Source organism: Enoplosus armatus, chromosome 15 (assembly GCF_043641665.1).
Source record: "Enoplosus armatus isolate fEnoArm2 chromosome 15, fEnoArm2.hap1, whole genome shotgun sequence".
In the NCBI taxonomy this organism is placed as follows: domain Eukaryota; kingdom Metazoa; phylum Chordata; class Actinopteri; order Centrarchiformes; family Enoplosidae; genus Enoplosus; species Enoplosus armatus.
Window position 1 is genome coordinate 20,527,479 of NC_092194.1, and position 12,032 is coordinate 20,539,510.

A 12,032-nucleotide genomic window follows, 5' to 3' on the forward strand; every position below is an offset into this window, starting at 1 on the left:
TAACGGTATAATCCCGGGCTTACAGTGGGTTATAAAAAGCTCTCTGGTTGTTCTAGTATGCTGTGTTGGACAGGTTGTTGCGTCTGAGTGTGTTTGACTGAATGGCAACAGCCAGTTTTCCACTTCTGGACCGGGCCAAAGACCAGCTCCAAACACAGCCTGAGATTCTGTTTTTATAATCAATATATCAGAAAAAAGGCACAAAATCAAGTAGAAATGTTGTAAAAGAGGGAAGATAACTGATGACAAATAAAGCCCCGGCTTCGTCCTGCCAAACAGTGGAAACAGGGAAGTCGTTGAATTGGAGAAATGACTGTTTGGGTGTCTTGAGTCTTCTGGTTTGTATTCAGCGGGGAGTGTGTTGGCGGAGGAAGTGAGTAACGCTCCCCGTCGAGGAGGTGGGTGTTGCTGTGATTGAACCTGATGTCTTCAGATTAATCTTCTTGTTGTTAAGAAAAGGAAAATGTTAACCAGCTGTGAATCTTACCATTCAGTTTGTACAAATAAGTGATGTGTGATGTGAAAGAAGTCGCTCACAGTGACGAACACACAGAATTATCACCCAAATCTGCAGCTCCGCTCAGCTCTATGGAGCATTTTAGCGTCTTCCAGCTCATTCTTTTGGTTTTTACGTCCGACAACTTTACCGTTTTGGTTCTCGTCTGCCTCGTTTTCATTGAAAAACTCAAAAACTCAATGTACACTACCTGCTCAGCATCAAACGACAGCATTCACGATTTCATTTACCAGCTTAAGAGCCAGATATTTCCCTCAGGAGCTGTTGGAGAGCTAAGAGAGTGAATATTAGATATCATAATGTTTCCGCGTACTGTTTGCTAATATTTCAACTTTATAAGGTGATAATATGTCAATGTTTTGTTTACAGCTTGTTTTTCTGCCCCCAAGTGGCCAAAAAAATCAATTAACGCTGCTTTAAGTCAGTGCAGTCGCTAAATAACTTCTGTTTATGTGTTTGAAAAGAATGATAGATGTCTAAATCTCTGATTGATGAGTCTTTTCCAGAGAAATAGCAACTGATTAATGAAATATTTAGAGATGGTAAAAATACCGAACTGAGACGTCAACACCTGTGTGGGATGCATTTGAACACTTGTCCACACTGCGCTTCACCGGGAGGCTGGCGAGAATGTTATTTAACTATCCATTTGATAAATACCCGCTTCTCTGGTCGGCTTCCAGCAAACTGAGTCGTGTAATTGAGTGAAAGCTGGAATAATGTCGAAGCACTCAGCGAATCGTCCCACCCGCGGGCCAGAAGCACCAGCAGCAGCTCCGGAGGGTCTAATCTGCCCGTCCGAGGCCGGGAATAGCTTCTCTGAGCTGCTGGAAATCCTGCCGCTTAATCAGCTTGTCTTCTGCCCTCCTGAGCTGATACTCGGCAAACATTCAGGCCCGAAACAGCCAGAGAGCGAGGAGAGCGTGCACGAGACGGGACGGCACGCGACGAGATCGCAGCGAGGCGAGAGGGCGTGTCGGCCCGCCGCGGTGCTGCTTAATGAGGACAGAAACTGGACACGAGCAGATTAAAATAGTTGTTAATTGTTGGTAACTGAGCTCATGGTTCACAGAGACGTTAATACAAAATTTTATACTCGCATCTTTCAGTTAAAACTTGTTTCTAATTGAATTAAAGGAGATAAGTCGATTTAAAGGGGAAAATGCATCAAAATAGGACACAAGAAGTCAGAGTCATTGTTTTTAAGACTAAAATAGATGCAGGGTTTTTTGGTTGTTAAGCTAATGGTTCACAGAGAGGAGGCGGCATTTACTGGTGGAAAGATTTAGCGTTCATTTAAATAGTTGCTAATTGAATTAAATGGTGTCTGAGTGGTTCGCAGGGAGATGAAATGCATCAAAATAAGACACAAGAAGTCTCAGATCTCGTTCAGAGTTTTGGTTATGAACTGCTGAAATGTCTTTAGTTGTGGAAACTCGCTCTCCTCTAAAATAAGCAACGCTTTGTTGCTGCAGTTCTGCTTTTGCTTGACAGTGTGTGATCGCCAGAGGACCGAACAATCACAGGTTTCTGCAGAGCTGTAGGTTTCTTTTAACCCTTTATTCTAATCCTGGTGGGACTAAAAGAGAAGCAGGAGAAAAGTAGCGATGATGAGATTAGAGGCTGAAAAGAGTAAAGCTTTGTTGCTGCTCGTTGGTTCAAATGAACCTCTTACACAAGTCGCGGTGTTGCAGGCTGTCAAAATGGCCGCAGAATTGATTTATTTAGATCAATAAGAGTTTTTATCAAAGTCAGAGTGAACCAGAAGGTTCTGACCATTGGTGTTTTATGTCCTCAGTCACAACAATGTCATCAGGAGATCATTTATTGATTCTCTCTTCTTCTGAGGTCAGAGGTCAGCAGAGCTGCCGGGGATCATCACTCAAGGACACTTTAGCAGAAGGGTTGATGTGCACACAGCAAGTCCAGTCCAGTGAAGGCCGGAGTGATGGGAGAGCAGATCTATAGACTTGAGAACTGGAAATACGCTTTATTTATTTATTTATTTATTTATTAAATTTGAGGAACAAGAGCTGTCCTTTACACGTGTGATGAAAGCGTCACAGTAAGAAGTAATGAAAGAAATTAAGTTAATTAGTTACAAAAGAATATAATCGTAGAAACAATAAAAACATAACTTGTGACTTTTATCGCTCACTATCAGTGTGTAAAGGCTGTGCGTCCAGCTTCCTGTCTGACTGCACCTTCAAAATAAAAACGAGAACATCATGTTAGACTGACTGAAAATGAATTATGTCATGATGTCTGTTCAGGAGAATATAAAGCTGCCCAGAAACCCCTGCAGATGATGATCCAGCGAGGCCATGAAAATAGAAACATGCTGTTCACCTTTTCACTCCAGGACCCTCCAGTAATAAAAATAAAATGTGTGACCCAGTTTCTCTCACAGCGACGGTCAGCGAGGGACAAATGTTTCCATCCCGCAGAGCTGTGAAAGCCACAGGCCTCCTCTGTCGTCTAAATACTGTATGAAGTATTGATGAGAAGCGCGTTTGAATCAGTTCCAGCTGCTTCTTAAATTACAATCGATCAGTTCTGGGATGGAAAGCCGATGCAGGCTCGTTGTGCCAGAGAAACACAACAGAGGCCGCTGTGTTTTATAATTCCAAAACCAATCTGAAGGAAATTGTGAGGATGAAACTGCAAGATTGCTTGTGTATGTACACGAATAATTAATTTACTTTCCATGTTGGAAAGCTGCCATCAATAAGGCTGAATGATTGTTTTTGTCTTTCTGTTCCAATGAATTGATTAATGTTCTAATCTACAAAATAATAAGGAAGAAATTAGTGAAACATGTCCAAGGTGACGATTTCAAATGTCTCGTTTTGTCAATCCAACGGTTAAAAAAAAAATCCAAATATATTCAGTTTTCCGATGATATAAAACAGAAAAGCAGCAACTGTTTTTAGCCTCATAAGTATCAGACTGAAATCTCTCAACGACTGTGAAATGGATTGCCATGAAATATTTGACAGACGTTCATGTTCCCCAGAGGAGCTCCTGACTTTTCCTCTAGCGCCACCATGAGGTTGACATTTGTGGTTTTAAGTTGAATATCTCAACAACTATTGGACAGATTGCCACGAAATCCTGTGCACACATTCATGTTCCCTTCAGGATGAATCGTAGCGACTCATCTAGCGCCACCCTCAGGTCAAAAATCTGCTTGAAAGTGTCCCATCAGCCTCAGCCGCACTTGGTAATTAGCAAATGTTAGCATGCTAACAAGCTAAAGTACAACGGTGAATATGGTAAACATTATAACTGATAAACACCAGCATGTTAGCATTGCCACTGTGTGCATGTTAGCATGCTGATGTTAGCATTTAGCTCTAAGTAGAGCCTCACAGAGCTGTAGACTCTTGATTCCTTGATTATCAAAACTGTTGTGTTTTTTTTTTTTGTCAATCAGTTAATCAATTTGTATTGTTTGTGCATTATTGAACAGTTACTGTATCTTCAAAATGGCGGATCACAAAGTGTATTGTTTCCAGCACATCAGGGTCAGAAGTGTGATGGATGTCGAGATCTCCAGATGTAAGTTTGGTTTACAGGATTTATGTCCGTCACACGTGATAAAATACAATAAATCGGGCAAAACATTAAAGAAAATTAGGTAGAAAATGGTTTGATAATGTAAATAACAAACTGACTGTTTCACTGTTTTCAACCATCCACTGAGCTTTGAGACGGTTATTGTTACCCTGGGAACCAGACTCATTAAAACACCCCACTCTCGTCTTGTTGGGACCCTCCACCAACATTCCTGTGACACAGTTTGGATTTCAGCCAATCGTCTTCATCACTGAGGTGGGGGGTCGCCCTCAAAGTGGGACAACAATGAGAGCAGGGCCGCTCCCCCCTGCTCGTCTTCATTTAATGGGAGAGCTGGTTGGCAGGAGTCCACCACTGAAAAGGGGCACTCAGCTGTGGGAACACTGGGGACCATTATGGGTCTGGGAAAAGAGGAGGTTGTTGTGTGTGTTTGAGGAGAGTTTGCTAAAGAGGAACGAACTCGAAAAACCTCGAAAAGACACAGTGACACATTTAAAAACAGGCTCCGATATGTCCAGAGTCCAGTTGTAGAAAATCAATAAGAAAACATCCAAAACAAATAACACATGCCCGTCTCTCTCGTGTCTCTCAGAGGTGTTGGTAACCAGCAGTTTCCAGTCTTTATGCTAAGCTAAGCTAACTAGCTGCTGGCTGTAGCTTTATATTAATCACACATATTAATCTTATTTAACTCTCTGAGGGAAAAAAGGCACATTTCCCAAAATGTTGAACCTTTCCTTTAATGTTCACAAACCTGTGATGTTTATTGGTTGAACTGCTTTATTTCTTCATGCTGGTGAAGGTGGAGCTCATTTTTTATTATTTTATACACTGCTGGGTAGCTTAATCTATAATAATATATCATTACTTATTAGTTGATTATATTTTGTATTAATAATCTGAATCTGCTGAAAGATAAATGGAGTGGAGTGAAAAGGAGAGGATCCCTCTGAGATGTAGTGGAGTAGAAGTATAAAGTAGCATAAAATGGAAATACTCCAAGTACCTCAAAGTTGTACTTAAGTACAGAACTCGAGTGACTGCACCACTGGAGGCTACATGTAGTGCTGTGTGCTTTGTGTTACGTGAAATAAAGGAAACAAATGAAGGTAAAAAAGTTGAAACTGGATTTCCGAGAGGTTGCGACGACTTCCTCGAAACCACAGAGGAAGTTAAAAAAGAAGAAGACCAGTCATGTCAGAAATGTCCAGAAGCTCCCAACAGAGTTAGACATTTGTCTTTCATGGACATGTGAACTGTTGTAGGATTAAGATGCATAGAAATAGAAATAGAAAGATATAAATCAGCTGTGAGAAGCGTCTGCAGACAGACAGGAAGTGTCCTCGCCTGCCGATGAGTGTGCGGCTCTGTACTGTAAGTCTTTGTGTCTCTGGCTGCCTTGCGGTCGATGTGCGTTATCAGCGGTGATTTCTCAGAGGTCAGAGGCGAGGCTTTGTTCTGCCTCGCTCTGACGTCACCGAGCCGTCAGCTGAGTCTTTGTTACAGTTTGTGCAGCTCTGAAAATGGATCCTGTGTTCTGCTCAGACCGCAGAGAGGATCCACAGTAAACCTGATGATGAATGGCCAAGATTTTAATATACACTCATCCTCGCATGTACCTCTGCTGCAGGAATCTCATGGAGTACTCTAGTACTCTAATTAAAACACAAATTTGTGGTACTTCTACTTTACTTGAGTCTTTTCTTTTCATGCCTCTTCACACGTCTACAGTATCTCAGAGGAAATATTGTACTACTACATGTACCTGATAACTTTAGTCACTCGTTACTTTATATATACAGAAGAGCTTATAAGATATGATGGGAACATCTGTAAGGTATTCAACACCTTTAGATGAGTTCAGAGTTTCTTCAACATATGAAGAAATATAAAGGATATCACAGCGTTTGGAGGATTTGGGATTCACTAAATAATGAAATAGTGAGGAGACAAAATGAAGCAGCGTTTCTACAAAAACCTCACTGGCTCTTCAAAGTTTAGGTTGTGGACACGTCTCAGGTCCCTGGTGAAATGTCCCAATGATGTAAATCCCCCTATGTGCTGAAAACATGATGTCATTTTATAATCCACACAGTCACCTCTATTACCTCTGAGTCTGACTGTTAAAAAGAGGGAAGATAACAGCCTGCGTTCATGCAGCATATCTGCTCTTATATGTACTCAGTGTGTCTGCAGGCACAGAACAGGCTTCACATTTACACTTTGTTCAGATAAGATACTGACGGCCGCAGTACTTTTCCTACAGCTCCTACATGTACTTACAGTCCGTTAGCTCACTGACAAAATGGACCTCTTCGTGTGTGTTACACAAATCACATAAAATGCCACAGTGAGTGTTAAGAACAACAAATGTAAAAGTGTTTCCGGTCACATCGCTGCTGAGTTTATTATTCTCACGGCCAGCAACTCCAGTTTGTTCATGTTCATGTCAGATCCTAGAAACTTACAAAGTCACTACAACTACAAGATTACTACAAAAACACGTCTGTTGAGTGAAGTTTTTGTTCTGCTTTTTTTGCAGTTAATTCAGTTGTTTGGTTGAGCTTTTGGTCCCAGTTTCCTTTAATCAGATGTAGAAATACCTCATTGGATTGAGTTGATTTTGCACAGTTTATCAAGTTCGTATCGGCCTGAATGCAAAGAGAACTATAGTTCATTCACAACAGTTTGAGCTCTGGAGTCCCAGTTTATTACACAAAAGCAACCAAAGGATGTGACGGTCAGACAGACGACGTTAGCTGAAGCTAGCTAAGACTCTGCTAGTTAGCGCTCAGACGGATTTCCCTCCTCAGGAAGTTAAGGGTCAATATAAATATAATAATATAATATAAAGTAGACCCACTGATGCACTCCAGAGTTTTCCCTCCCGTTGAACAGGTGTGGGTCATTCTACACTAGCATTTTTATCATTTTGAGTTTCAGCGTTTTAGCTTTAGCTGCTGTTTTAGCAGACGTCAGCACTAAGTGGCTTCAGGAACTCAGGTCATGGTGATGGTTTACATATACAGCACATTTCAACATGTCGCACAACATGTTCAATTTGACTAAATGGAAGTTTATCAGGACAATAAAGACCTTGTCACGGTGTCGTTACAGACTTTCTGATTGGCTGCTGGTGATGTCACATGTGTAAATGCTTGTCATTGAGGAAGTTAGAAGTCATAAAAAGGGCGATATGAGACAAGGACCCGGTGACCTGCATGTTGGCTCAGTGCCGGCCTAATCGCTGCCTGCAGGGCTGAACACACTGACAGTCACAGGCTGGACTGAGAGACTTCAACCTTGTGATAACAAAACGGGACGACGACGACGACGACGACGACACAGTTTTAAAGGGCTCAGAATGACTGAACATGAAGCTTTATGAAAACACTACTCACATGCTGACCCCTGAAAGCTTTAAATTAATATTTCTACAGAAAAAACTCTCACCTTGGAAACTTCCTGTTTCTTTTATTTTGCAAGCTTACTGGTCTGGTTGCTTAAATACACCTTAAATCTGCATTAATGGATTTTTTTTTTTGGACTCTTGGGGGGCAGCACGACAAGCTGTAAACATCTTAAATATTACCACCTGTTTGTGTCCAGCTGATGGATTTAAGACCGATATTCACACAGGTTTTAGCTCCATTTTGGTCTCTACCAACTCAAATATCTGGTAGCTAGTAAAATACCATGCCTGCAGAAAGAAAGACATTTTAAACTGTCACAGCAGCATGAAGTGTTTTTGTTCTACCTTTTAGATTAACGTAATAATGTTGCCACAGAGAAGATTTTATGATTGGTAGACTGACAATAGCATTGCTAAACTAAGCATTTTTGCAGAGGAGGATCTTCAGAGGGAATTTGAGACGGCGGAGCGTGATGAAAAGGTGTTTTTCTAAGAAAAGGTGGTGTCAAGAGTCCAGAAGCCTTCCTGATTTATAATGCGTGAAATATGGAAAAAAAACAACTGGAGTTAGAACATGAAAAAAACAAAACACATTTCATTCTTCGTGGCTCTAATTTGATCCAAACGGTGAGGAACAACACTGAATCTGATTTACTGCAGCTGAGCCAACAGTTAGAGCCAGATCTATATTTTCCATGTCTCTGTATGAGTCACTGTGTCATGGGATGCAGCGAGCGGCATCCAGAGCATTGTGGAAACATGGGGACGAGTGTGCGCTGACTGATGAACTGCATTCAGAGACAGCTGACATCTGGCCAACAATAGAAGCTAAACAAGAAGAATTTCAGTGCTATAGGAGATCTCTTAGCCAGCTGGAAGAAATGACACCTACGCTTACAGAAACAGTTAACAGTTGGTGCATTTTGAAATATTAAAGGCAGCCTTAAACATTACGTGTCACTTTTACAGAGCAGGAATATCTCTGAAATGTCTGCCTTTTAATTGCCTTTTAAAAGAAAAAGCAGTTTGAAGGAAAAGTTTGACAGGTCGTGTATACAGAGTTCTGAAAATGTCAAACTGTTCCTTTAAGTTTAGCAGGACCATCATGCATTGGTTTGAACTGGTCTTTAAAGGGGTTTAATAGGGCCATATTTTGTTGAATATTCCCAGTCTACTTCAATTTCATGTCACTTTAAATTAAATCCTGTGAGCTTTTAAAGACTCTTTGGTTGCAACGTTTCTAGTCCAGAAAGTGAACCTTGATCTACTCTGCAGCAGCAGCTAAAATACTAAAATACGTTCTAATAATATGATATGATATCTAATAATATAATATGTACAAGAAAAAAACTTTGGAAATAAAGTTACAAACTTATTTAACATCAGGACTCTGCAGCTATGCTAGCGGCTCTGTGAGGCTGTACTGTGCTTGGAGCTAAATGCTAACGTCAACATGCTAATATGGGAAATTGGGTCATTAAAGTATAAAAATAATGGAATGAAATGAACAAGAAGAGTGTACAGCCATGCTGACCTGAGGGTGCAGGTGTACGATGCTTTAAGCTAATTGCTAACATGCTCACGATGATAATATTAACATGCTGATGTTTAACATGTATGTTTACCATGTTCACCATCTTAGTTTAGCTCTTTAGCATGCTAACACAATTAGCACAAAACACAAAGTACAGCTGAGGTTGATGGGAATGTCATCAGTTTTGCAGTTGGTCATGAACCAACTTAACAAATTAAAGTTTTGATCACCAAAGTTATTACAGTATGTGTGTGTAAGTCAGCAGTGGCTCAGAGGTGCAGCCTTTCCATCTGTATGTATGCTTTGCAATGAGGAGAAGGTGTGTCACATTCCTGGTGGTTCTGCGAGCTGCAGAGTCATTCGTCGTCAGCAGGAGGGCAGGCGTGATGTCGCGGGCTGCACTTTGGCCAAAGAGGCAACACAGCAGCAATGCCAGGAAGCAGCTCCACGCGGCTCGATTATGAATCAATACTTACCAGGTTAATAGCTGGAGCTTTTTGTGAGTGAAAAGTTGGTACGCTGGACTTCTTCCAAGCTCTCCATATCTGTCTATAACAGAATCTGTCAGCCACTGCACATTGAGAACTGATCCTGAATCCTCCGGTCCGGAAAAACAGACAGTTTCCCACATTTACACCTGCCCCTAATTACCCCATTAGCCCCACAGTATATTTACCTGTGCTGTAACTGTGCCTTCCCCTCTGGATTTGTTTGCCTGCTTGAGCTGCCTTCTTCTTTCCTAATGTAATCCTTTCTTTTGACCATACTGTTAAGCTATTACACGATTATTGTTTTAATAATTGTTATACTATTAAAGCTTTAATTCAACCTGCTTTGCCAGTTTTGTTGTGACCAATGTGACAAAAATCTGAGAGATGTAATTAAACATTTCAATCATGAGACCTTCGTCAGACTTTACACCTCGACTGATGACAGAAACATCATATTAAAGTGTCTTTGATGGTGCAGAACCTCTGCAGGAATTTGTCCCATTTTTCTGTGGAGCTGTAAACATGGTTTTTATTGCTTTTTTAGGTCAGCTGATACATTTTCCAGACAATCATTAGCCCAAATGAGGATGTACTTCATTCGGTCTTGTTTCACTTCCTTAGTGGTTTTGCAACCTTAACCCGACTTACAACCTTTTTCTCCCTTTCAGGATTCCCAAACTCCCTGTTCAGACTCACTGTAATTATAGCACCAGTGTAATTAGAAAAGGTTAATTTTCCATTCTCCCTCTCGTCTCTCTTCTTCCTTTTTGCTCCAGTGAAACATTTGTGTCACAGGTTTGAGAAGCTCAGGAACAAACTGCACAGATTCCCACAGGGTGGGGGGTGGAGGAGAAGGGAACAACAGCTTCCCCCTGTCCCCAAAATCCCAATCACAGCACACGTCTTGTTCAAGGTGAGAAAGACCTGGACGTGGCACGATGATCGGCTGCCCCCTGCAGCTCAGACGGAGGTGTGCCAGCCTCGCGTCATTCTGTACACTACTTTGTATCCTGAAATAGAGACGTCAGCTCTAAGTGGACTGTTTTCCTTTCTCAGCTCTCCATCGCAGCAAATGGCACTTTACATTAGACTTCATGGATCTGAATAATATATGGCATTCAAACTCTCACCCATTCAGGCTTCAGCGAAGGCACTCATGCTATTCCTGTGCATCTGTACATGCCAGCATACATAGAAAGTACAAGAGGCATTTTTTCCACATAAGAGCCAACAATGCTCTGCAGGAGGGAAATTACATGTGTATTTGTTGTGGTGAAGGATAAATAGCCACATCTGTTTTTATTGCTGAAAAATCTGACTTTAATACCCACAGCGGCTTCTTAAACTGGCTTTTATGACACTTAATACGCTCCCTTTCTGCAGATCACAAATCACGTTAGGTAACTCCCTCGCTGTATGTGCACTTTGCCTCTTCCTCGGATTGCACTCTGGGCTCAGAGTGAACTGCAGATGTAAAACGTGGGAGTGGAGACACGCAATAATATCCGTGGGCCAAACAGAGGGCAGCTGCAGCGGAGGAGTGAGTAATTCCTGCTGTTGCCGTGGCAACCGGCCAAATATGGCACCGTCCCCATCACTGTCAGGTACTGGTGTTACAGCCACAAAGATAAAACCAGGGATCCAGCAGGGTACACATCAGATAGCTAGATTTTGTGCCAATGTTTAATGTCATATAAATAAACTTTAATGCCACATTTAGCCGATATGTTTATTCTAGGAGCATTTAAAGCACTAAAAGTCTCTCTTCAAATGAATATTAATGAACTTATGTCAATGTTAATCAAACTCAAGGATGAATTAATTACAACTTTAAATTGAGAATTGAAAATATCAGGCCCCAAAACTGACAAAAGGTAGTAAAAGTTATCAGAGTCAAGAATACAACTGATTACATCAATAACTAATACTGGTATTAGACCAGAATCTGACTTTTTGAGCAGTGCACTCCACAGCTAGCATTAGCCAAAGCTAATTCAACCAAATATTTTTGGCCTGTTTCCTGTGATTAAAACATTATTTTGATGCTCTAACATATTTAAGTTTATTATACTCAGTTTATTGTTAGCAGAAGCTAAATCATAATGGAGAAAAAAGTAACACAGATAAACTAGTCATGCTAAAAGCTAACTAGCGCAGCTTAGATTTATTTTAAATGGTCCAAACATAGATTACAGTATTTCGTTTAATCTGACAATGACAATATTCATCCTAAAAACAGCATTAAATTAAGGTTTTACAACATTTATGGTAGCTGCACACTTTTTCTCAACTTCACTCATCCTGTCTTTACTGCTGTCTTTGTAGGTCAGTATTATTTAGCTTAGCTACCTCCCCAGCTCACACTAACAAACTTAACTAGCTAACATAACTCAGAAGATTTTTGTTTGGTTTGTTTGACATTATGAGAAAGGAGACATTAAATCACTCACATCTATAAAATGCCCAAAATAACACAATAAAGTAAGAAACTCATTTCCA